At 44.6% G+C, this 25866-nt stretch overlaps 1 protein-coding gene across 1 annotated transcript in view; it reads right to left on the bottom strand.

Annotated features, from left to right (window-relative positions):
- Positions 1-25866, bottom strand: part of LOC124251347 (carcinoembryonic antigen-related cell adhesion molecule 1-like) — a 1036279-nt gene that overhangs the window by 14827 nt on the left and 995586 nt on the right. The gene's annotated exons all lie outside the window — the stretch shown is intronic.

Here is a 25866-nt window from a genome sequence, read left to right as displayed (position 1 = left end):
CAGGACCCTCCCTCTCTCTCATCTCATTCCAGCCTCCCGCTTCTCCTCCTTCCCCTTTCCTTTCTGTCTACATTTTGGTTTCCTGGGAATTGTGGAGGCCTCTCTGCCTTTAGCTGTGATTCCTCCTACACACACACACACACACACACACACACACACCCTTGTTTGAACAAGCACAAGCCTGGGCATTGGTGTCCTTGGCGATCCCAACTCTGAGTCAGGATGCACAGTCAGGCTCTCCTGAAGCCTTTTCTCTTTCACGTTTGACTTTTTCCTTCAGAGCAGGACTACTGCAGCTACATCAGGAACTCTTGTCACAAGGATGTCACCCCTGCTGGGTTCCAGAATCACCTGCAGAACTTTAAAATGATTGTCAACACCCAGCTAACACCTTAAAAATGCTACTTCAGCTGCTGCCCAGGTTTGTGGATACCCAGCCAGGCTGAGACTCCATTTTGTAGGCGAGGGGTAGCTTCTCTCTTTCTCCTGTTCAGAGTCAGAAGATTCTGTTAAGATGCAGATTCTGACCCGGCAGGTGTGGGGTAGACCCGAAAGTCTGTATCTTACAAGCTCTCAAGTGATGCTGATCACACTGGCCTGTGGAGCACACTTTCAACAACAAGGCTGATGGGAATCCCTGTCCCCTGAGAGGATGACCCACCCTTCCCGCAACATTGGCCTCTGCTGTGTCCTGGCTTTGGGTCTGTCAGCACCACACAGAGACCCAGGGATCTCCAAACCCAGGGGATTATTTCTATTTGCGACACAGAAACGCAGCCTGGCACTAGGGTTTTCGCATGTCCTCAAATATACTGGGAAGGTGGGATTTACTCCCAGGAGAAAGGTCGGAGAGATGACTCTGTGGGTGAGAAAGGGGCAAGCTGAGTGCTGACTCGTGAGGGGACCCGCCCTCCATCTCTGAGTTTCAGCAGCCCGGCCTCTGCTTTCTGGGACAGAGACCCAGTACTGTTGTCTTAGGAGCTGCAGTTCCGAAGTGTGAAGGGGAAGGTTTCCTGCATGTCCTAGGTGAGAGGATAGTGGGGGTGGGAGGTCAGTGGCTGTGGGCAACCTGGTCCTTGGGGGAACTTTTCAGGGAGATACTCCCTCTCCGTGGGTGTTGGCTGAGCTGTGGCTGAGAGCCTGTCCCTGTGCTCCCTGACCATCCTGGGGCCTCTGTCCTCTGCCTGGCTGACTTCCTGGGAAAGCACCCCCCAAGTTCAGATGACCACCACGGGTGTGGACTGGCGGGTCCTAGTCCGACCGCAACTTGGCAGGTGGTCCAGGTGTGACCCATACTCTTAGCCAGTGCGCTGGATGCAGTGCAGGCTCAGGTCGGGTGTGCACATGCAGGGGCCCTGGAGGAGCAGGTGGTGGGGTGCATTCTTGCAGGCAGGGATTTGGCTTCCAGAGGCTCCCCAAGTTCCACTGGGGTCCTACTGAAGTGCACAGGGTTCTGGTGATGTTTGGCATGGTGGCTGTAGGAGGGTGCCCTGGGCCCTCCAGGCTGATGTCACGTGGACATGCGACAAAGCAGATGTGTGGAGCTAGCAGCCAGGAGAGCAACCTCCACTATCTTGAGAACCAGGGAAGGCCTCTGCTCTTCCTGGGGCTGGTTGCGGGTGGTTGGGTCTGGGAGAAGGTTCAGGAGCTGCCTCTAGTGTTGTATTTGAGATTCAAAGGAAGAAAGGATAATACTTTCTACCAGGTCACGAAAATGATAGATAGGCAGCTGCTTCAGGATGGTAGGGAACACATACTGACCAAAAGGCCTTCCCTTTCTAGGTAGTAGGAATGAGGATAATGTCCTGGAATGGTCTTTTAAGGACAAAGAAATCAACCCAACAATAGGGGAAGCACAAATAAGTCCTGTTTGTAGTTGGAAAGGGCGTATATAACTACAGCTGAAGCAGGATTGAGAAGCCCTTAAAAATCTTCATGGCAATACAGTTGATAATTTAGACAAAATTGACAGCCTTCTTGGAAAGTTAGAAATAACAAAAACTAACTCAAGAAGAAATAGGAAACCTGACCTGTACCATAACCGTTAAAGGAAATTTAGTTTATAGTTAAAATATTTCCATATAAACATACATTCTCATATACACCCACTCATGCACACACATATACGTATCTGCACACACTTGTGCACACTCACAAAAAACACAGATATGCATATTTCTTGGAGGAAAAAATATGAATTTAGGCCCTAACTCACACCATACAGTAATCTTTTAAAAATTGATAAAATGTATTAAAATTAGAATTTCTGTTTTTCAAAAGGCCCAATTCTCTCTCTCCTGCATATATAAGTTCTATAATGGTGTTTATGTATCTATATGACACGAAGCCATATCCAAAGTGCATAACAACATCCTAGAGAAGCAATAAGAAAAAGACTGGCGATCCAATTTTTTTTTTGCAGAAGATTAGCCATGAGCTAACATCTGCTGCTAATCGTCTTTTTGCTGAAGAAGACTGGGCCTGAGCTAACCTCTGTGCCCATCTTCCTCTACTTTATATGTGGGACATCTGCCACAGCATGGCTTGACAAGTGGTATGTAGGTCCGCACCTGGGATCTGAACTGGTGAACCCCAGGCCGCCAAAGTGGAGATGCGAACTCAACTGCTGCGCCACAGGGCTGGCCCCTCCAACTTTTTAAAATGGCTAAAAACATTAAGACACTAAACAGTAAAGCATGTGTAAATGGCCAATAAGCACATGTAAAGCTGAATTTGCTTTATAGTTTATTGGGGAAATGCAAATAAAAACCATTATAAAATATAATTTCAACCACACAAGAACGGCTAAAATTAAAAGGACTGACAATACTGAGAGCTGGAACATCTGACCGTGTAAACATTGCTGGTGTGAATATAACTTTGTTAAACTGTTTGGCAAGGCAAACTAACATTTATATTATTTTAGAAGGTGTTCCGGCAAATACAATGGTATCTACTCCAAGGAAGTGTGTTAGACGCACCAAAATACACATGTAAGAATATTGACTCACATGTGAGGGGGTGGACTATAATTAGTTTTTGGGTGGTGAACATGATATAATCTATACAGAATTTGGAATATATTATGATGTACATCCAAAAGCTATATAATGTTATAATCCAATGTTACTGCAATTAAAAAAAATAGAAAAAAATTTTTAAAAAAGAATATTGATATCAGTATTATTCAGAATAGCCAAAATCACAATCCAAATGTTGAACAGCACAGTGGATAAATATCCTGGAGTAGTCAAACAAAGGAATATTACACGACATGGAAAAGGAATGGGTTACTGCTGCACACAACCATGAGGGTAAATCTACACGCACAGACAAATGAAAGTGGTCAAATGCAGAAGAGCAAAAAAAGAATGATTCTACTTGTGTAAAGCTCTGGAAGGCAAATCTATCTCCTGGTGCTAGAGGTCAGAATGGAGGTGTTGTCGAAGGTCCTAAGAGCCTGGAGGAGCATGAGAGCATTTCCTAGTGTGGGCAAAGTTCTCTACCTTGGTCTGGGTGTTCATTTTCATGGGCTCACACATATGCAGAAATTCATTGCAACGTTCATGGTACTTTACAAAGGAGTGTCAAATGCCTCGAGGTTAAACAAAAAAGCAATATCCACAAAGCAACTAAAGATCATTCCACCCTTAACACAATTCTTACAGAGAATAGGAAAAACAAAGGACAGTCATTAACTCATTTTATGTGGCAGTGTAACCCTCATTTCAGAACCAGACCAGCAAAGAAAGAGAAAGAAAAAGTGCAGGCCCTTCTCATGAACAGAGATGAAAAATCCCTAAACAGAATGCTACCAAAATGAGCCAGGAATTACCATCTTGAGTTTGTTCCCTCGGAGTGCAAGCTGGGTTTAATGGTCAAAAATCAACCATTGCCTTTTGCCACCTTAACAGATTAACTAGAAAATAATTTATAATGACGAGAAGAGAGGCAAAATGGTCTTTGATGAAATTCCACATCCACTCAGATTTGGACAATACAGAAACCAATGGCAAACTCTGAGCAGAGGGGAGCTCTCAGCCTGATGACAGTGTCTGCAAACCTGGAGCAGGCACCATGCTTCCTGGAGAATCACTGACAGCATCACTCTTGTCAAGGTGAGGCAAGGCTGGCTGTGTTCGCTGCCTGGACTCCAAGCCCCTGGACCTCAGCCCTCCTACAGAGGCTCTCCCTTGGCCACACCCACAGGGACAGCTCAAGGGCAGGGGCAGAGCCACAGTCAGGGCTGGTGAGCAGAAGTCCTGCTAGGGTCAGAGCATCCTGAATAGACCTGTGCCTGAGGGAGAGCAGCTCCCTTGAATGGGAGAACCAGGCTTATGGCTCCAGCCTCAGACTGCGGATGGGAGGAGCCAGTGCCCTGGGCCTTTCCTAGAGGTGACTCTGAATGACCTCAGGTCTGGGACACACAGCAGGTTTCCTCACTGCACCAGAGATAAAGGGGCCACCTGGAGACACTGTTCTTGTGGCAGATAAAAAGAAAACAAGGAAAACATGCCAGGCCTATTGAGTGTCCCAGAACTGACCCAGATCTACACCTGCAGTCCATCAGCCTGAGCGAGTGGTACAGCTAAGCAAGAGATAACGGGGGAATGGGGATAGGCATGCTCTTTTTCTAGTGGTAGAAATTTCAAGGTCACAAACAGAGGATGTGGATGTATAATTCTACTAGAGAGGGGGCAGGGACAGTTAAAAGGAGTGATCCAATCCTATAGGGCCATGGGCTCAGTCATTTCTCCCAGTGCCCACACATAGGGTGGGGGCTTTTGGGCCCTGAATCCCAGCCTTCAGTGCCCACTGTGCCTGGAACCACCCCTCTCCCCAGTGACTTGGGCCCTGAGGTTGGTTCCAGGCCACCTGTCCATGCTGCCACATCCTCCAATGGGAGGTTCCTCCCTGGGGTCCTTGATGTCTGTCTCAGGAGCTTCACCTGCTGCAAATCTAGAGTATTTGGGGGCTAGGGGTTGTGGCCTTAAAAACACTTGCATTGGTCTCAGGTGATGGAAAAAGTCCCCAGGAGCTCAAGGAGGAGTGTGAGCGCCCTCTAGTGGATCGTTCCTGCTGGAAGAAGAGCAAAAAGGGGCGAGAAGAGCTGAGAGATTAGGACTGACCTTGGATTCAGGGCATGTTCAGGTTCACAAGGACTGGAAATGAACATGCAAGATGAAGGGAGTCTGGAGGTGGGGGCAATGTCAGGAGAGATGGGAAAGAGCAGGGTGAGAGGATGCCTCCTGGGAAAGCTGGGGGAAGGGCACACAGTAGGGCTTTCACTCTTACCACTGACATTGGGGCTGGTAGTTCTTGCTTGTTTGGGGCTGTCTTGTGGCCTGTAGGATGATTAGCACCATCCCAGGCCTCTACCCACTAGATGTCAGTAGAACTCTCTATCCCCTAATATAAAGAACATTTTCTCCAGACATTGCTATATGTTCTGGGGAAAAGGGAGAGAAGGTGGCACAATAGATGGTACAATAAACCTTGGTTGAGAACCACCGATCTCCACGAATCTCTCACATCAAAAACCAAATGAAACCCCACACCTCTTGATGGGTGAATAAGGTAAGAAACAGACATCTTTGTTATCTAGGAAAAATTTGTTTTAATGAATCTAAAGTTGATTTATCAGTGGAAGGCGTATTTAGAGGTGATTAACTTATGGCAGCCTGTAGGTCACCAGCTGGAAGTCTGTGGTTTCAAAGGGTGTAACCTCAAGTCAGAATAACACTATAGAGTTCTACTGCAAAGGGGAAAATTCTATAGACATTGAAAAGAAAGAGTATGTGATAAATCTATATGCAATGTCATTGGACAGTCCACTCTGATGTTCTTGCCATCTTAAGAGGCATCTCAGCAATGAACACAAAGTCATGTCTATAATGAGGAAAAAATATTATATTAAGAAGAAAATTATATCATGTGAGTTTCTCTTTACTTTCAGAATCATATACCTTGGCATCATTCCTTAAGTATGAATCTACACCCAAAAAATCGACTTCGTCGGAGACTGTCCAGTGTTGGGGTCTCATTTCCAGCAAATGTGGGCTGACAGTGCCCTGCCTCCCAACCTGGGGGCCCTCTCTGAAGCACAGGAGCCTTTGACGCTCCCTCATTAGGGAGAGGGGGACCTTTTTAGTGTCCTCACCATTCACACGTCCACTCTCACAATCGGGGCAGAATCTCTTGTCTGTCTTGGATTTGATACTGACATTACTGACCTCTATTTCTGTCCTTCATCCATACAACGTTGTGACAGGCCCAGGAGGTGCCTTCTGCTCTGTGATTTTGAGGGAAAAGTTCTCAAAAACACTTGCCTTTTCTCGCTTTGAACAGACCTCCACTTGAGTGCCACCATCATTACCCAGAAGGATTTGGACACTTTTTTTGGTGTCAGATGCTTTCCTACTCTTAGGGGGACGCATGACTCTCTCCACAGGGAGGACCAGTAGAAATGGACAAATAGAAATCACATTAATGTTCACAGAATATCTGTAGGAATGCATAAAAGCTTAAAATCCTAGGAGAGTCCAGGTAAAATCCACATTCCTGTGCTGAAACTTTGATCCTGCTTGGCTTTCATTTTTTCCTTAAGAGAAAAATTACAAAAAGTGACATTAATAATGAACTAGAAGAATAAAACATGCATCACCGTTACTGAAACTAAATTACTTCTTGTCCTTAAAAGACCATTCCAGGTCATTATCCTCATTCTTACCATGTAGAAAGGGAAGGCCTTTTGGTCAGTAAGTATTCCCCACTATGCTGAAGCAGCTGGTTATATATAATTTTCATGACCTTGTAGAAAGCATTTTCCTTTCTTCCTTTGAATCTCAAATACAAGACTAGCGGCAGCTCCTGAACCCTCTCCCAGATCTAACCACCTGCAACCAGCCCCGGGAAGAGCAGAGGTCTGAGCTTCCCTGGTTCTCAAGACGGTGGAGGTTGCTCTCCTGGCTGCTAGCTCAAGACGTCTGCTTTGTTGAGTGTCATGGGGCATCAGCCTGGAAAGCCCCTAGCACCCTCCTACATCAGTGATGCCAAACTCTGCACACCTCCTACATCAGTGATGTCACCAGAACCCTGCACACCTCACTAGGGCTCCACCAGAACTTGGGGAGCCTCAGGAAGCCCATCCTGCTTAAAGGCACCCACCATACCACCTATTCCTCCAGGACCGCTGCCTGTGAAAACCTGACCCTAGCCCACACTGCATCCGTGCACCCACCGCGAGCACAGGTCCCACCTGGACCACCTGCCAAGATGCAGTCAGACTGGGACCCACTAGTCCCTGCACATGTTGGTCATCTGGGTTTGGAGACACTTTCTCATGAGGGGACCCTGATTCCAAACCCGGTCCTCTTCTCCATTTCCAGGAGAGTTACCTGAGGCTTGGAGTTTGGTCTGCTCAGCGCTGGAGAGTAGTGTGGGACCCAGGGACCTCAAAGTCACTCTTCTGAGCACAGAGGGAGCTATACATGTCCCTGCAGCAGCTACACAGATCTGCAAGCTCTCCAACATCTGAGGAGCACGCAGACCCCACTACCAGGGAGACGGTGCTGAGCCCTCAGGCAATAAGAAAGGGAGACTGAGGTTTGACAAGGAATTGATCTTCTTTGAGAGCCAGGCAGTGACAGCGCGAGGCAGAATTAGGGTGAGATTAAGCCCCAGATGAGAAATGGGGTCGTCCCTTCCTTGTGCCCAGCCAGGCCTCTGAACAAAAGCCTTTGCTCCTGTCTGGAGGATGAGACAAAGCCAGGTATCCAACTGTCCCTGTCTGCTGACCCCCTACTGCAGGGTGATGAAAATAAGAAGTTTTCACGTACTGAAGTATATGAAGAATCCATTCTGGTTTAAATGCGTTTCAGCCTAGAACTTGTTTTTCCTAGAGCAGCCTGACTTATGGCTCACCACATATGCACTGTGCATCTGCTTCAAACATTTTCCCCAAGCAAAGAATGCTCTCTTTAAAGATAGGGATGAATGTTTCTCTTCCTCTGATGCCAATATCAGTAATTCTTTGAAGATAAGCTTTTCTTCCCAGAGAACCAAGGTCAGGTTGACCTCCTGTGTACCTGCTAAACTGAAGCAAAACATCTCCTTGTGACTTTGGGGGAAAAAAAATTGTACTCCCATCATGCTTGGTGTATGTTCTTTGTTCTGAAATGGGATATAACCACTCTGCAAACCACACTTCTCTGGAGTGCTGTCTTCCCTGGTGGAGATTGCACTTCTGTGCTCGTCCTCAGCTTGGCTCGGATAAATATCACTTCTTCTTGCTTAACTGTAGATTGATTATTGATTATTTGCATTGACAAGGGACAGCTCCAGCCCAGGGCCCAAATCCTCAGTTGGGTGAGGACTCTAACACCAGGGCCTTGGGTCTTAACTCAGTCTAAAGCAGAGACCAACAGGGGTCCCATTTTCCACTGAGGACACCCACCTAATAGCTCCCCAAAAAAGTCAGGGCCCTCCAGGCACCTCTGTTTATTCAAGTTCCATCTGCTTTCACCCTGCTGAGCCCTGCATCTCACTGACAGGCCTGCCAAGCTCCGAGACCCCAGTCCACCTCCTGTGGGGCCCACCAAGCAAAGGATTTTGTTTGAAATGCTGAGATCCCAACTCCCCACCATCCTGCTCTGCACTTCCTGTGGACACTGTGCTACCCCCATATTGAATCCATGTTGGGACTCTACCAACAGAAGATTGGGGTCCCTTTTACTCCCAGACCAGTCATAGCTTCAGCATATCCTAGCCCTGCCCTCCCCACCCCTCTCAATACCTCAGGCCCCACCTTTGTCAACCCAAGGGCATCACACCCACAAGAAGTGGCCTGTGTCCTTGCCGCCCCCCACTCCAACTCAGACCTCAGCTGCCTCAGCTTCTTCCACTTCTGTGATTTGAGCACCCCCAGATTTCTGGCTCAGCCATCAAGGAAGTAGTGGTCACCATGGCTCTGCTGGTCCCTCTCTTCCAAGAAGCTGGAGGCCCAAGGCCTCTATGGGAAGCCAGGAGCAGGCCAGGCAGGATCCCTTTGGACATGAACTATCCTGTTCTCCACTCTGGAGAGACACTGCTCCTATCAAATCCCTTGTCTCCCCCATGCCCGCCCACTCCTTCCTGCCTCCTCCCCAGGGAGCAGACTTGCCAGGAAGGCAGGCTTCCTTCCCCACCTCCCCCAATTGCCCAGTTTGTAGATATATATTTGTTCTCATGTAAGATGTTAAGAGGCTGTTTGATTATCATGGCCATTGACATATTCTTTCTTGTTAAAACTCATATAGGAGACGTTTGTCTGCAGAAGGATTTTCAACTTTGGAAGTACTCACATTTTGGACCAGATCATTCTTGGTTGTAGAAGATTGCCCCGTGCATTTCAGGATTTGTAGCAACATCCCTGGCCTCAATCCAGGAGGTACCAATAGTTTACCCACAGTTCTGACAACCAAAAAATACCTCCAGACATTGCAAAATATCTCTGGGAGGAAAACTCAATCAGTTGAGAACCACTGAACTAAACCTAAATCTTTTTTAAAAGCTAAATCTAAATTAAGATAATAATTAATGAAAAAAATGAGAGGTAGATCTTATATGTGGTGCGATGCCATTTATTGTTTAAAATTTTTATTAACTTTTTAAAATTGTGGTAACATTGGTTTATAACATTGTAGAAATTTCAGATGTACATCATGATATTTTGAGTCCTGTGTACATTACATCATGTTCACCACACAAAGACCAATTAAAATATGTCACCAAACACATGTGCCTAATCACCCCTTTTACCCTCCTCCCTCCCCAGGAGAAGTGGCATCATGTCCTAGTGTGCACCACCCAGGGAGAGCTGTGCTGAGGAATACATTCCAAACAAGGGAACAGGACCAAACCCCAGAAAAAAGACTAAATGAAACAGAAATAAGTGACCTACCCAACATAGAATTCAAACAAAATCTCATAAGAATGCTCACAGATATTGGGAGAAGACCGGATGAACACAGTGAGCTCATCAACAAAGAACTGGAAAATATAAAAAAGAACCAATCAGAAATGAAGAATACAATACTGGAAATGAAAAATTCACTAGAGGGACTCAATAGCAGTGTAGAGGATACAGAAAATGGATCAGTGAGCTAGATGAAAGACTAGAGGTAATCACCCAAGCTGAACAGAAAAAAGAATTAGCCAGAATGAGAGCAGTCTAAGAGAAACCTAGGACAATATCAAGTGCACTAACATTCGTATTATAGGTGTCCCAGAAGGAGAAGAGAGACACAAAGAGGCAGAAAATTTATTTGAAGAAATAGTAGCTGAAAATTTTCCTAACCTAAGGAAGGAAACAGACATCTAAGTACAGTAAGCACAGAGAGCTCCAAACGAGATAAGCCCAAAGAGGCCCACACCAAGACATGTTATAATTAAAGTGTCCAAAATTAAAGATAAAGAGAGAATCCTAAAAGAAGCAAGAGAAAGGCAACAAGTGACATACAAAGGAAAGCCCTTAAGACCAGCAGCAGACTTCTCAGCTGAAACCCTACAGGCGAGAAGAGAATGGCATGATGTATTTAAAGTGCTAAAAGGAAAAAACCTACAGCCAAGAATACTCTATCCATCAAGGTTGTCATTCAGAATGGAAGGAGAGATAAAGAGCTTCCCAGACAAACAAAAATTAAAGGAGTTTATCCCCAATAAACCAGTTGTATAAGAAATGCTGAAGGGACTTATGTAAGTGGGAAAGTGATGACCACAAATAGGGATAAGAAAATTATCAAAAAATAAAAAAAAAAAAACAGGCTGGGGCTGGCCCTGTGGCACACCAGCTAAGTGCGCATGTTCCATTTTGGTGGCCTTGGGTTCACCGGTTCGAATCCCAGGTGCAGACATGGCACTGCTTGGCAAGCCATGCTGTGGCAGGCATCCCACATATAAACTAGAGGAAGATGGGCACAGATTGTGGCTCAGGGCCAGCCTTCCTTGGCAAAAAGAGGAGGGTTGGCAGCAGTTAGCTCAGGGCTAATCTTCCTCAAAAAAAAAAAAAACAGGCAATAAAATCACTGATAAAGGCAAAAATATAGTAAAGGTAGCAGATAAGCCACCTGTGAAGATACTATGAAGGTTAAAAGACAAAAGTGCTAAAATTAACTGTTTCGATGATAAGAAAGTAATGGATAGACACACACAAAACAAGAGATTAGATTTGCTTTTAAAAACATAAAATGTGGGAGGAGGGGAGTGAAAAAGTAGAGCTTTTAGAAAGAGCTCAAGCTAAAGAGTCTATCAACTCAATATAGACTGTTATATACATAGAATATTATATAGGATCCTCATGGTAATCACAAATCAGAAATCTATAATAAGCAAGAAAATAAGTCAGACAAAAGAAATCAAACATATCACTAAAGAAAGCCATCAAACCACGAGAAGAGAGCAAGTGAAAAAGAAAGGAACAGAAAAAACGCCCAGAAAAAAAGTAACAAAGTGGCAATAAATACATATTTATCAATACCTACTTTAAATGTCAATGGACTAAAGGCTCCAGTCAAAAAGCATAGGGTGGCCAGTTGGATAAAAAAACAAGACCCATATACATGCCGCATACAAGAGACACACCAGACCTAAAGACACTCACAAACTGAAAGTTAAACGATGGAAAAAGATGTTCCATGCAAATGGCAAAGAAAAGGAAGTGGGAGTAGCAATACTTATATCAGACCAAATAGACTTTAAAATGAAAATTATAACAAGTGACTAAGAAGGGCACTACATAATGATAAAGGGAACGATCCAACAAGAAGATATAACACTTGTAAATATCTATGCACCCAACATAAGAGCACCTAAATATATAAAGCAATTATTAACAGACAGAAAAGGAGAAATAGACAGTAACACAATAATAATAGGGGACTTTAACACTCCACTTACACCAATGGATAGATCATGCAAACAGAAGAGCAACAAGGAAACAGTGGACTTAAATGACCTACTTGACCAGATGGAATTAGTGGATAAACATAGAACACTCCATCCAAAAACCACAGAATACACATGGAACATTCTGCAGGATTGGTCACATAGCAGGCCACAAAGCAAGTCTCAATAAATTTAAGAAGATCAAAATAATACCATGCATCTTTTCTGACCGCAAAGGTATGAAACTAGAAATCAACTACAGGAAGAAAACCAGAAAAGCCACAAAAATGTGGAGGTTAAACAAAGTGCTACTGAACAACAATTGGGTCAATGAAGAAATCAAAGGAGAAATTTAAAAATTTCTGGAAACAAATGAAAATGAAAACATGACATGCCAAAATCTGTGGGATACAGCAAAAGTGGTTCTAAGAGGGAAGTTTATAGTAATTCAGGCCTACCTCAACAAAGAAGAAAAATCCCAAATAAACAATCTAACAGCACATCTAAAGGTACTGGAAAAAGAAAGCCCCAAATCAGCAGAAGGAAGGAAATAATAAAATCAGAGCAGAAATAAACAAAATAGAGACTAAAAAACAATAGAAAAAATTAATGAAACCAAGAGCTGGTTCCTTGAAAAGATAAACAAAATCAACAAACTCTTAGCTAGACTCACCAAGAAAAAAAGAGAGAAGGCTTAAATAAATAAAATCAGAAATGAAAGAGGAGAAATCACAATGGACGCCTCAGAAATACAAAAGATTATAAGAGAACACTATGAAAAGCTATGTGCCAACAAATTGGATAATCTAGAAGAAATGGATAAATTCTTAGAAACATATAACCTTCCAAAACTGGACCAAGAAGAAGTAGAGAATTTGAATAGACCAATCACCAGTAGGGAGATCAAAGCAGCAATCAAAAACCTGCCAAAAAATAAAAGTCCAGGAACAGATGGCTTCCTTGGTGAATTCTGCCAAACATTCAAAGAAGACTTAATACCTATCCTTCTCAAACTCTTCCAAAAAATTGAAGAGGGGAGGCTTCCTAACTCATTCTACGAAGCCAACATCATCCTGATATCAAAACCAGACAAAGACAACACAAAAAAAATGAAAATTACAGGCCAATATCACTGATGAGCATTGATGCAAAAATCCTCAACAAAACTAGCAAATCGAACACAACAATACACTAAAAAGATCATACATCATGATCAAGTGAGTTTTGTTCTAGGAATGCAGGGATGGTTCAACATCCACAAGTCTATCAATGTGATACACCACATTAACAGAATGAAAAATAAAAATCACATGATCATCTCAATAGATGCAGGGAAAGCATTTGACAAGATACAGCATCTATTTATGATAAAAACTCTAAATAAAATGGGTATAGAAGGAAAGTACCTCAACATAATAAAAGCCATATATGACAAACCCACAGCAAATATCATTCTCAATGAAGGAAAACTGAAAGCTATTGTTGTAAGAACAGGAACCAGACACGGATGCCCACTGTCACCACTCTTATTTAACATAGTATTGGAAGTCCTAGCCAGAACAATCAGGCAAGAAAAAAAAATAAAAGGGATCCATATTGGAAAAGAAGAAGTGAAACTGTCACTCTTTGCAGACGACATGATTTCATATCTAGAAAACCCTAAAGAATCCACTAAAAAACTTTTAGAAATAATAAATCAATACAGTCAAGTCGCAGGATACAAAATCAACATACAAAAATCGGCTGTGTTTCTACACACTAACAACGAAGTAGCAGGAAGATAAATTAAGAATACAATCCCATTTACAATTGCAACCAAAAGAATAAAATACCTAGGAATATACTTAACCAAAGAGGTGTATGATCTGTACACTGAAAACCATAGAACATTGTTCTAAGAAATTGAAGACACAAAGAAATGGAAAGATATTCCATGCTCTTAGATTGGAAGAATTAACATAGTTAAAATGTCCATACCTCCTAAAGCAATCTATAGATTCAACGCAATCCCTATCAAAGTTCCAACAACATTTTTTACAGAAATAGAACAAAGAATCCTAAAATTTATATGGAACAACAAAAGAACCAGAATAGCCAAAGGAATCCTGAGAAAAAAGAACAAAGCTGGAGGTATCACAATCCCTGACTTCAAAACATACTACACAGCTACAGTAATCAAAACAGCATGGTACTGGTACAAAAACAGGTGCACTGATCAATGGAACAGAATTGAAAGCCCAGAAATAAAACCACACATCTATGGACGGCTAATCTTCGAGAAAAGAGCTGAGGGCATACAGTGGAGAAAAGAAAGTCTTTTCAACAAATGGTGCTGGGAAAACTGGAAAGCCACATGTAAAGAATGAAAATTGACCATTCTTTTTCACCATTCACCAAAGTAAACTCAAAATGGATCAAAGACCTAAATCTGAGACCTGAAACCATAGGCTTCTAGAAGAAAATGTAGGCAGTACACTCTTTGACATCAGTATTAAAAGGATCTTTTTGGACACCATGTCTTCTCAGAGAAGGGAAACAATAGAAAGAATAAACAAATGGGACTTCATCAGACTAAAGAGCTTCCTCGAGGCAAGGGAAAACAGGATTGAAACAAAAAAACAACCCACTAACTGGGAAAAAATATTTGCAAGTAATACATCAAACAAAGGCTTAATATCCATAATATATAAAGAACTCACACAACTCAACAACAAAAAATTAAACAACCCGATCAAAAAATGGGCAGGACACATGAACAGACGTTTCTCCAAAGAAGATATATGGATGGCCAATAGGCACAGGAAAAGATGCTCATCATCGCTGATCATCAGGGAAATGCAAATCAAAACTACACTAAGATATCACCTTACACTCATTAGAATGACAAAAATAACTAAAACAAATGGTAACAAATGTTGGAGAGGTTATGGAGAAAAAGGAACCCTCATACACTGCTGGTGGGAATGCAAACTGATGCAGCCACTATTGAAAACAGTACGGAGATTCCTCAAAAAATTAAAACTAGAAATACCATACGATCCAGCTACCCCACTACTGGGTATCTATCCAAAGAGCTTGAAGTCAGCAATTCCAAAAGTCCTATGCACCCCAATGTTCATTGCAGCATTATTTACAATAGCCAAGACGTGGAAGCAACCTAAGTGCCCATCAACAGATGATTGGATAAAGACCTGATATATATATATATAATGGACTACTACTCAGCCATAAAAAAGAACAAAATCGTCCCATTTGCAACAACAGGGATGGACCTTGAGGGATTTATGTTAAGTGAAATAAGCCAGATAGAGAAGGACAATCTCTGTATGACTCCACTCATATGAGGAATTTAAACATGTGGACAAACAGAACAGATTAGTGGCTACCAGGAAAAAGGGCGGGGGGTGAGGAGTGGGTACAAAGGGTGAAGGGTTGCACCTACAACACGACTGACAGACAATAATGTACAACTGAAATTTCACAAGATTGTAACCTATCATTAACTCAATAAAATTTTTTTTTTTAAAAATGCTAAACTTTTTTTTTTTTAAAGCAATTTGGTAAATGATATCAAGAAACACAAAGCTGTTCTTAACTATTGACCCACTAGTTCCACTTTGGGAATCTTGCCCAAGACAATTAATCCAACATTTGGAAAACAGTTATGAGCACAAAGAACTTATCAATATCCAAAAGTAAAACAATTTAAATATTCAGCAATGAGAGAACAGTTAAATAACATGGAGCACATATACTTGCTGAGAGTGTTACAAAGTCATTATGAATCTCTGTTATGAAGACAACAAAGCAACAAGCTTATTATAAAGTGAACAAAAAGAAATTTGCTCACATGCTATGGTTATCACTATATACAGAAAATCATATGCAGGAAACACCCCAAAACACCAACACGTGGTAAGAGCAAACATATCTTTACTTGTACTTTCAAAATTTTCTGTAATATATTTATACTATATTTATAATGAAAGAAAACTTCTTAACAAAGGGATTCAACTACGTAATCTCCAAAATCCCTTCTGGCTCTAACATTCTGTGGCTTTCCTCTGGAGCCAGGAGTAGAGGTCAGGTGAGAGTGAACTATTAGAACACTTGGGATGGCAGGGGCTACGGATGCCTGTTTACATTACTTTAACAGCACTCAAAACAGCACATGAGAACATTTGGAAACTAGCACTCAGGGAAATGATGCAACACCCTCCATCTGTGTGGCAGAAAGGGCACGAGTCTGGGAAATAGGAGATCGGACTGAACCAGATGATCTCTGAGGGCCCTCTCTAGACAACTTGTCCAAACGCTTACTGAACGAACATTTACCAAGTGCCTACCATGGGTCAGGAACCATGTAGCTGAATGCATAGTGAGCCACTGATTCAGAGTCTAATGATGGAGATTTTTCGTTTGCTAGGGCTGCCATAACAAAACACCACAGACTGGTGGCTTAAACAACAGAAATGTACTTTCTCACAGTTCTGGAGGCCAGAAGTCCCAGAACAAAGTGTCGGGAAATTTGGTTTCTTCTGAGGCCTCTCTCCTTGGCTTGCAGATGGCCACCTTCTTGCTATATGCTCACATGGTCTTTTCTCTGTGCACGTACCTCCCTGGTATCCCTGGTGTCTCTTTGTGTGTCCAAATCTCTTCTTCTTATAAGGACTCCAGTCAGACTGGGTCAGGGCCCACAATAACAGCCTCATTTTAACTCAATCACCTCTTTAAAGGCCCTGTCTCCAAATACTGTCTTTCTGAGGTACTAGGGGTTAGGGCTTCAACATGAATTCTGGGGGAACACAATTCAGTCCACAACAGATTTCAGGTGACAAACTATATGTACAAGCGTGCAATAATGGAGCTGCATTTAAATACAATGAGGAACCATGTGAAGGCTGACAGGAAATATCAGAAACTACTACACAGAGGAAGCATCATCTGGGGCCAGTTCTACCTCTAGAATCTCAAGTCTAAGACTCGCAATGGTCTCATGTTCACCTATGACAAGGCCAGGCACAGACCTAATTCCCATTCTCTGTATCATGAGTGAGCTCTGGTCTCATTCACAGAGCAGTGGGAGCCATGAAGAGAGCTAGGCAGAAGAACACATTTGTCTGACTTAAATTTGGGGATAATCATGGTGCATCTCCTACTTCCACTTTCTTTCCACTTATCAGACTCTAAGGTCTCAGGGAGAGTCTTCAGTGGTCAATGGCAGTGAGATTGTGGACGAATGTGTGCTTGGATGTACTGATACTCTGTACCTAAACCTTGCTACACGCAGGCTTTTTAGCTATTTTTTTAGTGCTCTCATTTTTCATGTTTTCCAGACAATGTGCTAAGCCTTTTACACATATTATCTGATTTAACTTTTACAACTCCATAAAATAAATACTATTAGTGCATTCATCTTTAAGAGGAGAAGCTAATTTGGCAAAAGGCCCATACAAGCAAAGGATAGAGAAGAGACTCAAAGCTAGATGAGTTCTGAGTCTGAGGCCATAAAACCTACAGTTCTTCATGCTATTTATTTACAGTATGTCTGCATTTCTTGACTAGACCCTAAATTCATGGAGGGCAGGAGCTGGGTACTATTTGGATTTGAATCCCAAGCATGAGGTAGACGGTTATGGTACATGAACTTCAGCCTGGTGGATATTTAGGATTCAAACCCTCCAAGAGAGATAAGGAGAATAGTTCTAGTTATGGGAGGAGCATGAGCTGAGGCCTAGAGTTGGAAGTGGGCGTGGCACATGGGACTGGGGAGGTGGACAGAGCAGAGACTGGCCTGAGTGGAGCAGTGGTTGCTTGTTGGAGCTGGTGGAAGACAGGCTTGAATGTGATGGGGGTACCCCATGTAGCGGTCTGCATACCCAGAAGAGGACATGTGATTTTTATGCTGTAGCCATTGGGGGACAGGGACATTGATGGCAGCAGAGGTGAGGAGTTAAGAAGAGACACTAGAGGACGGTAGTCTGATTCTGCTGTTAGAAAGCTTCAGCTTAAGAGAAGAAAAGGAAAAGTGATCTTAGCACCTGTTTACTAGCAAGTGTCACACTGGGTCCCCTTCTATACAGGGCCACTGAGAGAGTTATCAAGCCCTGAGGGAAGTGTTAGGATCCCAGGGTCAGGGAGCTTTTGGAGTTTGTCTAATTTCATGGAGGTTGAAAGCATCAGTGACAGAATTGGAGTACACATCTTCCTGACTACGAAGGGCATGTTCTTTTCAATGCAACATGCTCCCTTTGTTGGTGCTGTTAAAGGCCAGGCTTCTGGGAACCAAGAGAAATTATAAATAAGTCTGTTATATTGGTGTTTAAAAGTGAAATGAAAGACTGGGGAAACAACAGATTAGAGAGATTAAAAGAAATAAGCCCATCTTTGTGGGCAGGGCAAGTGAGGCCTCCATAGAACAACTGTCCAGAATATTTCAGCTGTCTAATAGGTATCTCAACGGTTTATGTCCAAATTGGGGTCTTGTTTTTTTTGTTCCCCCAATATGTTTTTCCCTAGTGTTCTCCATATCATAAGATGGTACCACTATCCCCCCATGTTAATCAAGCTAAAAGCTTGATAGAGAGCAGGTAGGGCCTTGCATTCTTGATGCACCTGACAAGTGGGTGCAGGGACGCTCAGGGCCCATGATGGATGCCTTTCCAGCACCCTGGGGCCTGCTGAAGGTTGCCCCAGGAGTTCTTCTGGTTGCTTGAATATCAGACAACCAATCAGTGGGTAGAGTTTCAAGGAAAGCAGAGGGTGCAAGAAACTGTTGTAGTAACAATTATTTTGATGAAAAATGGGAATTCTGGGTGAAGAAGTACTGTGAATTTAACTCATATTCACCCGAGGTAAGGAAAATAGGACGGTTGTTCTATTTATGGTGTAAATATGAGTTTGTTGACTGGAAAATCCAAACTTACAAAGTTTGCTTCAGAACACACAAATTGAAAGTCACGGTCAGAAAGAAGGCAGCTGCTTGTCCATTACCAAAATGACACTTTTGTCCGTATGATACTTCTAGATTCTTCTGTCATCATCTGCTGAAAAGCATGTCATTACACAGACAACGATGTCACCAGAAACCTATATGAAGTCGCATCTGTCTGGAAAAACTTTTTCAGATCGTGATCTAGGATACTGACAAAGTTAGGTAGCTGCCCTGTAGGTCTGGTGTTTTATAAATCTGAACCCAACAAGTTTTTCTGGTATGCTTGTCACCAGATATAACTTATGATGTTCCTTTGGCCATGGCATCATTCCTGTCATTTTTTTCCTTTATGTCACCATAGGACTTCCACAGTGAGGCTTAGGGCTCCCCAGAACATGGCTGGTTCTGGGGCTCCACAGAGGAGCAGCCATCGACTCCATGAGTTGGAAGTGTGTGTACTGGGAGGTGCATAGTCAGAAAAGAAAGACGCTGTACGTATTTCCATGGTTTGTGTTACTGTTCATGGCTGTGTGGGGGAGAAACAGTGTCTGAGGGAAGAAGGGAGGGTAAGTCTTTTGAGTAAAGGGACATTTTATTCTGCCTGGTGATGGTAGCTTTTTATTTGATTTTGTCTTTTAATATATTCAAGCTGCACAAGGAAAAGAAACAAGAGGTACTCAGAACAAAATGTAGTTTTAAACACTTTCATTCTACTTGGAACAGAAAATTTCAGACTTGCAATTAATCACAATTTAACACAGAAAACAAGGGAGATGGGAGGATGCAACTGGTTAATAAATACCCAGCCAGTGACTGCAACTCTTTAGCTGTAACGTGCAGGATAGTGCTGGCCACCAGCAGGGCATCCAGGAAACAGTGTGAAAGGCTCTGGCCGCGGAAGCTACTAGTTGAGGTCAGATCTCAGGCCTGTGTTCGTGGTTGGCTGTCCCATTACCCACTCAAATTTATCCTTGCCTTATAAGTCTGAAGACCTCAAGGCCCAGGTCAACACTGCAAGAATCCTGTCAGTCTGGATGGACTGCACCCCAGGCTCCAGGCACACTGGTCACTCTCAGTTGTGAAGGGATGTGGGTGTGGGTGTGGCTGTGAGCAGGGGGTGGTCTCCAGGTCCTTTCATTCCTTGGGCTAGATCCCCATTTCTATTAATTTTGTTGTAAGGTCATGCAGACTAAAATCACCAGAGCGTTTTCTCCAGGAAGACTCCCTTTGTTCTAGCTATTTATACAAGCCTGCCCTGCTGGGATCGTCTGCAGTGCCCATTCCCACAGCTTTAAGGACTGGGTCCTAAGTTTAGTCCAAACCACAGGTGAGCTGTTCATCCAGCTGCCCCAAACAGTGATGGAGACTGTGATACTTGCTTGTCTGAAGTCCTCAGTGTGGGAGAATGAAGATAGTAACTTAACTATGATCCTTTTCTGCTATTTTTTGAGGGAGGTCCAGAGCCGCAGGTAATACTTTTATCTCCCAAGAGTTCAGGTACTTCTACATAAGTAATTATGTGATTCCTTGAGTGTTTTGGTTTAGTTTTATAGATTAGGACAAGGAGACCCAATCTGCAAATATCCTGTAACCTACAATATGGCAACAATCTGTCCTACTGATAGAATCTCTCAAATTATACTATTTAGGGAAATGTTTCTCACATTCTCAGTGTTCTTGAGAATTATCTCAGGTGCCTTTTGAGAGTATAGATCCCTGGATTCCATGCTCTTATGGCCAAGGCTTAGCAAAACGGAGCTTGGATGGGGATATGCTCTCCTTCTAGTGGGAGAAGCTGCAAGGTGCTGGCCAAGGGCATGAATGTGTCATTCTGACATTGAGAAAACAGGAAGTTTAAGAAGAGTGATCCAGTCTACGACCTGAACCCTCGTTTATTAGATGTAGAAGTCCTAACCATGAAGTTAAAATAAATAATTGTTAAGTGACAATCAAATTCCCTCATCTTGAGATTTCACGTGTGTGCAGGGGCCTATCTCTCTCTCTCACACACACACACACATCCTTCAGGGAACCTAAAGGATCCTGGACAGAACCAGGCAGGCATCAGGAGCAGAGCAAAGAGAGAAAATGACCCTCATGATATCCCTGTGGCAGTCAGCTCAGAGACTTCTCTGAGGGCTGACATGGGGCTACAGACAATGGCAAATGCCTCAGAGGGGTGGGAGGCCTGCTGGGGGGAGTGAGGGCACCAGGGAGCTGGGTTTTGATGTCCAGGAAGGCTCACTATTCCCAACAGAGAACACATCTCTCTGCAGCAGCTGGGCATACAGCGGGGCCCTGGGCCGGGCCACCAGTTCCTTGGCCCTAACATCAACCCTACTCCAGTGTGTGGAATTTGTACTGTGTGCCCAAAATGGGTAGGAGTGAGGTTGGCAGTGATGTCAAGGGAAACCAATAATTCCAAACTCAGAAGGCTGTCCCCCAAATTAAGTACCCACGCATTCTCTATTAAGTCCCCAGGGCACACACTGCCCACATCTAAATCAGCAGGAAGTTCAGTCATTTCCTGGGTTCCTCCCCCACAGGTCCACTTGCAATCACACAGGGTGGCTCACAATTGTCCCTGCATCTCTCCTTAGTTCAGCTGCTGCCACCTCTTGACATATGATTGACAATCAGGATGATGAAGCCGGAGAGCCTGGTCTGGCAGCTGAGCAGGAAGGCAGGATGCAGCCTCCAGACTGGTGGGAATGGGTGGGGGTCAGTGACCATTCTGAAGACCTGGGGGTATTGGGAAAGTTGGGCAGTCAAACAGAGCTGCCTAAGTGTGATGGGGACAGAGATTTGATGTAGGACTGGGACAGGGAACAGAACTGAGGGGCCTCAGCCAGAAGCACTGAACTGGGATGTTATTGAACTGTTGCAGGGAAAAGGCTGTTTTCGACAGAGGCAATGACTCAGCTGCAGCAGCTCAGCGGGCTGGGCACTCCTGTCTGCCCACCATCTACCGCTCCGACCTCCAGGATTAACAGCCTCTCCTCATGTCCACCTGCCCAACTCACCTGTGCCCCTTTACTGTCCAACTCTACATGAAGGGGTCTACTCTGGGGTCCCTTTCCTGTAGTTCAGGGGAGAGGAGGGGAGGCCAAGTTCCCCAGAAACAGCCCAGCAATGGTGTCCCGAGAGGTGGGGTTGGGAAGGACCTCACACCCCCCATGTCCTGGGTCTGGATCTGGAGTTGATGGTGAATCCCTGACATCACCTGCTCCCTCAGGCCCTAAGAGAAGCTGTGCCACAGTGAATGACATCTCTTCTGATTCTTCCCAGAGGAAGGTTCTTGAAATACCTGGGAGGACCCATCTCTTGCTGTGGAAGGCCCAGTTCAGAATAGTCCACAGCAGCCCAGCCAAGGCCCATGTGCACAGATCTTAATTGGCAGGGCCTTCAGGGTCACAGGCTCACAATCATTTCCCCAAGTGCCCAAGCCTGGGGAGGGGCTGCTGGGCCCTGAGTGTCCAGCCATCAGTGTGCGTTATGCCTGGAACCATCCCTCTCCAAAATGACTGGCTCCTAGGTTTGGTTCTAGGTCACCAGTCCAGGCTGCCACCGCCTCCAGTGGGAGCGTCCTCCCTGGGGTTCCCCAGGTCTGTCCCAGGAGCTTCACCCAAAGTAAATCTAAAGAGTATTTGAGGGCTGGGGGTTGTGGCAGTAAGAGCAGTTGCATCGATCTCAGGTGACAGAAAAGGTCCACAGGAGCTCAAGGAAGAGTGTGAGTGCCCTCTAGTGGATGGTTCGAGCTGGAAGAAGAGCAAAAGGGGGCCAGGAGAGCTGAGAGATTAGGGCTGACCTTGGACTAACTAACGTGCTCAGGTTCAGAAAGAGGTATATTTAGGGGTGATTAACTTATAGCTGCCTGTAGCTCACCAGCTAGAATACTGTGGTTTTCCCAAGAGTGTAACCACAAGTGAGAATGGCACCACAGGGTCATACTGCAAAGTCAGATGAGGGAAATACTATGGACGGCGAGATGAAAAAATACATACAAATATGCAATGTCATTAGACAGTCTACTCTGATGTTCTTACCATCTTAAGAGTCAGCTTATCAATGAATGCAAAGTAATTTCTATCATTAGGAAAAAACATCGTATTAAGAAGAAAATTATATCATAGGAGTTTCTCTTTATTTTCAGAATCAGATACCTTGGCATCAATCCTTAAGCATGAAATCTACACCAAAAAATAAAGTTGGTCTGAGACTAGCCAGTGTTGGAGTCTCATTCCCAGAAAATGTGTACTGACAGCATCCTACACCCCCAACTGGGGGCCCTCTCTGAAGCACAGGAGACGTTCATGCTCCCTCATTAGGGAGAGGGGGATCTTTTTAGTGTTCTCACCATTCACCCGCCCTCTCTCACATTCTGGGCAGACTCTCTTGTCCACTCTTGGATGTTATATTTAAATTACTGACCTCTATTTCTCTCCTTCATCCATCCCAGAATTGGAAGTGCCTTCTGCTCATGATTTTTAGGAAAAAGTTCTGAAAAACAGTTGTGTTCACCCACCTTGAACAGACTTTCACTGGAGTGCCATCATTATTACCCAGAAGGATTTTGACACTTTTTTTTTGGTTGTGAGATGCTTTCCAACTTTCAGGGGTAAATGTGACCTTTCTCCACAGGGATGACTAGTAGAAATGGACAAAGAGCAATCACATTAGTGTTCACAGAGAAGGTGATGTATATGGATGCACAAAAGCTTAAAACCCGAGGAGAGTCCACATAAAATGCACATTCCTGTGCTGAAACATGGATCCTGGCTGGCTTTCACCATTTCCTTAAGAAGTAAACTACAAAAAGTGACATTAATAATGAACTAGAAGAATAAATCATGCATCACAGTTACTGATAAAACTAAGCTGTCTCTTGGTCCTTAAAAGAGCATTCCAGTGCATTATCGTTTTCACCATGTCAAAGGGAATGCCTTTCGGTCAGTATGTGTTCCCCACCATCCTGAGGCAGCTGGCTATCTGTAATTTTTGTGACCTTGTAGAAATTATCCTTTCTTCCTTTACATCTCAAATACAAGACTAGAGGCAGCTCCTGAACCCTCTCCCAGATCCAACCACCTGTGACCAGCTGCAGAGAGCAGAGCCCTGAGCTTCCCTGGTTCTCCAGCGAGCAGAGGTTGCTCTCTGTGCTGCCTCTGTGCTCAAGACATCTGTTTTGTTGTGTGCCCACTGGGCACCAGCCTGGAGGGTCCCAAGCACCATCTTATAGCTGCAATGCCAAATGTCACCAGAACCCTGCATACCTCACTCAGGCCACATCCAAACTTGGGGAGCTTCTGGAAGCTGAATCCCTGCTCTGAGGCAACCACCCCTCCACCCACTCCTCCAGGGCCACTGCCTATGTGGGCCTGAGATTGCCCTGTGCCCAGCGTACCCACCGTGAGCCTGGGTCGCACCCAGACCCCGTGACCACCCACCGAGTTGGCGAGACTGCAACCTGCCAGTCCCTTCATGAGGTGGTCATCTGGGCTTGGAGGTACTTTGCCAGGTGGGAGCCCTGATTCAAATACCCAGCTGTCTTCTCCATTTGGAGGAGAGTTGCCTGAGTCGTAGGGTTGGTCTGCTGGGTACTGGAGAGCGGTGTGGGGCCCGGGGACCTCAAAATCGCTCTCCTGAGTGCAGATCGCTCTTCTGTATCCCTGCAGAGGTACCCAGCTCTTCATGGCACCCACCGGGCTCAAAGAAACACCCAGACCCCAGTAGCAGGGAGACAATGCTGAGCCCTCAGGCAATGAGAAAGGGAGACCGAGGGTTGATAAAGAACTACTTTTCTTTGAGAGCAAGGCAGTGAGAGCAGGAGATAGAATAAGGGAGACATTAAGCCCCAGATGAGAAATGAGACTGTCCCTTCCTTGTGCCCAGGTGAGAACTCTGAACAGAAGCCTCTACTTCCCCGTAGGATGAGACAGAGCCAGATATCCAGCTGTCCATGTCTGCTGACCCCCTGTTGTAGGGACAGCACCAGCCTAGGACCCAAAACCTCATCTGGGTGAGGACTCCAACTCCATGGCTCTTTCTATAGCAGAGGCCACCAGAGGGGCCCATTTTCCACTGAGGACACCCACCTGTTTGGTCCCCCAACAAGACTTGAGGCCCTCCAAGCCCCTTGGAGACTCAAGTCCCAATTGCTTTCACCATGCTGGGCCCTGCATCTCACTGACATGGGTCACTGACCACCACAGGCCACCTCCACCAGCTCACACTGACAGGGCTGCCAAGCTCCCAGATCCCCTGTCCTTCTCCTGTGGAGTCCACCAGGCAAAGAATTTTGTTTGGAATGATAAGATCCAAGTCCTGACCATCCTGCTCTGCACATCCTGCAGACACCCTTGTCCTCCCATATTGAAACATGTTGAGGCCCCACCAACAGAAGATGGGGGCTCCTTATAGTCTCAGGCCAGTCACAGCTGCAGCCCCTCCCAGGCTCCGCCCTCCCTACCCCTCTCAATACTTCAGCCTCCTTCTTGGCAAACCCAAGAGCATCATATACACAAGAAGTAGACTGTGTCCCTGTCACTCTCACCCCAATTCTGACCTCAGCTGCCTCCGCTTCTTTCACTTCTGTGAATCGAGCACCCCCTGACTTCTGGGATGACTACCAGCCATCAAGGAGGTAGTGTTTGCTATGGGGGCTCCTGGTCCCTCTCTTCCAAGATGCTGGAGGCCCAAGACCTCTGTGGGGACCCAGGAGGAGGCCAGGCAGGATCCCTTTGGAAAGGAACTATCCTGCTCTACACAATAGAGAGACACTGCTCCTATCAAATCCCTTCTCTCCCCGCTGTCTGCCCACTCCTTCCTGCCTTCTCCCTGGGGAGCAGACTTGCTGGGAAGGCAGGCTTCCTTCCCCACCTCCCGCATTTTCCCAGTTTGTAGATATGGACTTTGCCTCATATAAAATATTAAGAGGCTGCTTTGTTATCATGGAAATTGCCATATTCTTTCATGTTGAAACTCATATGGGAAGATGTTTGTCTGCAGAA

The sequence above is a fragment of the Equus quagga genome, chromosome 13 (assembly GCF_021613505.1).
Source record: "Equus quagga isolate Etosha38 chromosome 13, UCLA_HA_Equagga_1.0, whole genome shotgun sequence".
Taxonomy (NCBI): Eukaryota; Metazoa; Chordata; class Mammalia; order Perissodactyla; family Equidae; genus Equus; species Equus quagga.
The sequence above is the reverse complement of the archived record's forward strand: the minus strand, read 5'-3'. Positions and strand labels throughout refer to the sequence as shown.